The sequence below is a fragment of the Dermacentor andersoni genome, chromosome 1, assembly GCF_023375885.2.
Source record: "Dermacentor andersoni chromosome 1, qqDerAnde1_hic_scaffold, whole genome shotgun sequence".
Classification (NCBI taxonomy): Eukaryota; Metazoa; Arthropoda; class Arachnida; order Ixodida; family Ixodidae; genus Dermacentor; species Dermacentor andersoni.
Genome location: NC_092814.1, coordinates 396,339,844 through 396,342,960, shown reverse-complemented (window position 1 = coordinate 396,342,960; position 3,117 = coordinate 396,339,844). Strand labels below are relative to the sequence as shown.

General features: G+C 47.3%; 1 non-coding gene across 1 annotated transcript; it reads right to left on the bottom strand.

Moving 5' to 3' along the window:
- Positions 1-2,771: 2,771 nt before the first annotated feature.
- Positions 2,772-2,844, bottom strand: TRNAS-CGA (transfer RNA serine (anticodon CGA)). The gene has a single exon. It is a non-coding gene; the product is annotated as a tRNA-Ser (tRNA).
- Positions 2,845-3,117: the final 273 nt, after the last annotated feature.

Here is a 3,117-nt window from a genome sequence, read left to right as displayed (position 1 = left end):
TAATTGCAACCAGCTGTTCATGATCTGAGAATGCCTGCCAAACGCACCCCAGCCCATTCTTATTCTCCTGATTATTTCAGTCTCATGATCCGGATCCGCAGTCACTACCTGTCCTAAGTAGATGCTGCCATGGAGTTCTAATTACAGTTGCCCCCTTGCGAATCGGGTCGGAGTGACCGACCTGAATCACTGGTCGGGGTGACCCCCGACAGACTCCGGTCTTGAAGGCACTTAGGACGAGACAACGTGCTGCTGTTGTTTTCGGAAATTATAATTTTCAGAACGATATGCAGGATTTGACTACGTCGTCAATTTTCCTTAGGCGGCGATGACCCCTCTGAGGTGCCGTGGTATCCACTCATAACGCGATGCCATGAGGAGACGCCTGAGCGCGCTGCCATTTATTGCTAAGTACACAGCATAATGCGTCTACTGTGGCGCTGGAGAGGTGACACGATAACAGGCGGCTCTCTACGATACCCCACACATGTCGGACTGGGCAAAAAAATCTAAATAAATTCTGAGGTTATACCTGCAAAAATCACGATATGATGAGGAGGCACGTCATAGTGGGAGGCTCCGGGTTAATTCTGACGACCATGGGACTTTAAATGCGCCTAATTAAAGTGCACTAGCGCATTTGCATCTTGCCCCAATCGCATTGGGGTTGCAGCACTCTGTCCACGGCGCAATGTATACAATGGGCTGTATAACGCAGTAAAAGACCATCAATCCGAACAAGCTCAATGAGTGCCTCTACATTGACAGCCTTTCTTACCCTGATGGCACATCAGCCGATAGATAGGACACTTTTGGCAGTGATGGAGTTTCATAAAAAGCAATTATACAAATAAATTTCTCACAGAACAACCAGGCTATACAATATATGTGCCTTGTTTGGTTTGGAACCATGTAAGAACATATTTATGTAGCAAGAACTAAAGTTAACGTGGCATACATCAGCTTGATCTCTTGGGACAAGTTGCGTCGATAAAAGCTAACTGCACGACGGTGTTGCCCAGGATGAACAGTAGTGAGACGCAGAAGCCATGGGCGTTGTGTTGTGAGAATTCCTTTGTAGAACTGCGTTGTCATCTATCGCACGCTTTAGCCGACGAGCTGCCTCCGTTATCATTGGAAACGAGAAGCGTAGGCGATCACCGTCAGTGACGCATGATTGAAATGGTTCTTAAAATATTCTGTAATACAGCTGTGAAAGACTGTTTGAAAGCGGCTTTGGAGGATTACTTGTGCTTCAGTTCCTCTTTCGAAATGGCGCCATACATACCGTTGGAAAAACGAAAACGCATTGAGGAGCTGTCGCTTGAGTGGCGGTCGCAGCGTGAGATATGCCGCCTGATGGAGAAGCAGAGAACAGCAGTGAGTAGAATTAGTAGGGCGTAGCGCAACCATGGGGAAACTTTTGCTGACGAAGAGCGCAGTGGGCGACCAAAGGCAACAAACAATCTCACCTATTTGCTCATCGTTGCCTGTGTTGTGGCGGATCCTTCATGAACGGCGACGAAATTCGCTTCGGCTGAGCGTGTCGTCCAGTACAATCCGGTGGCGACTGCGAGAAGCAGGGCTGCATAGCTACGTGGCTTCTCAGAAGCCTCGTCTGACAGAGCGCCAGAGGTAGCCAAGGCTTGAGTTCGCGCGATCTGTGGAAGATTGGACGGTGGATTAATGGCGCCAAGTGGTTTTCAGCGATGAATCCACCTTCTCATTGCGATGGGATCAGCAGCGTCTTCTTTGGCACTCTATGAGTTGGAGGTGAGAATTTACAGCAGTTTTGAATTATTCGCAGCAAAAAAATCAGCCTTACTTGAATGTCATGTGTCAGCTCAGCATCGGTCTGTATCAAGATTTCCCATCAATGAGAATACGCTTATTACAAATGCGAGCGCTTGTCTCATTCCGATGCCAGAGTTATATTTCTTTTCGCACATGGCGAAATAATTTGTGACCAACCTGGCGCAGATTTACAAGTTGGCTAGATTAACCACCAAGATTCTTAAATTTTAACAGCACCCATTTCAGACCGAAGACCCACTTTTTTCAAATAAATTTTGCCAGATACGAGCCACTTCATTGCCACAGCGTCCTGTCCAGCGGTCGATGCGCCGTCAGCGTATGGTGAACCATCAGCAAAAACGGACTCGGTCCAGTGTTTCCAATTGATGGCTCCTTCACTGCATCAGCCTACTGCGAATTGCTCCAGGAAGTGCTGGTGCCTTACACCCTGGAGGGACCATTCAAGGATGGCTGCTACCTGTTGCAGCGCCGCAGGCGTTCCGTTCACACAGCTCCCACTCTGACCACCGTCCTTGAGAACCTTGCCTTCCTTACACGCTTCCTTGGCCACCCGTTGGCGCCGATCTCAATTCCATCGAAAATGTGTGGGTCATCATGACGAGCCGCCTGTCCGCACGCCGGTTCTCCAGCGCAACATCAGGCACACTTCGGCGTGCAGTGAGTGAGGAGTGGGAGCGTCTTCGACATTCTCCTGAGGTGGTGGTGTCGCTGTACGAATCCATTCCGCGACGCGTTCAAAGCGTCAGCGCCGTCGAAGGAAAACTGACAGCGTATTAAACAACGCGCACAATTGTGTACAATTTGACGCTGTAGAAAATCCCGTTTTTTATTAGTCATGTCATGAGAAGCCAACAAACACTGACACCAAGGACAACATAGGGGAAATTACTTGTGCTTAATAAATGAAATAAGGAAACGATAAATTAATGGAAATTAAAGTGGATGAAAAAACAACTTGCCGCAGGTGGGAATCGAACCCACAACCTTCGCATTTCGCGTGCGATGCCCTACCAATTGAGCCACCGCGGCGCTGAGTGTTAGCCAGCGCCACCACTCGCAGACCTCGGCGGCGGACGTGGAACGTCCTATATATATATATATATATATATATATATATATATATATAGGCCGTGCCACCGCCGAAACGTTACAGCCATTAACGATGCAATTTTCGTAAGTGTGCACCTTCGTTTCTAAAACCACCTATGCACCGGACCTACAGAACTTCATTGAATTATACATATATATATATATATATATATATATATATATATATATATATATATATATATATATATATAT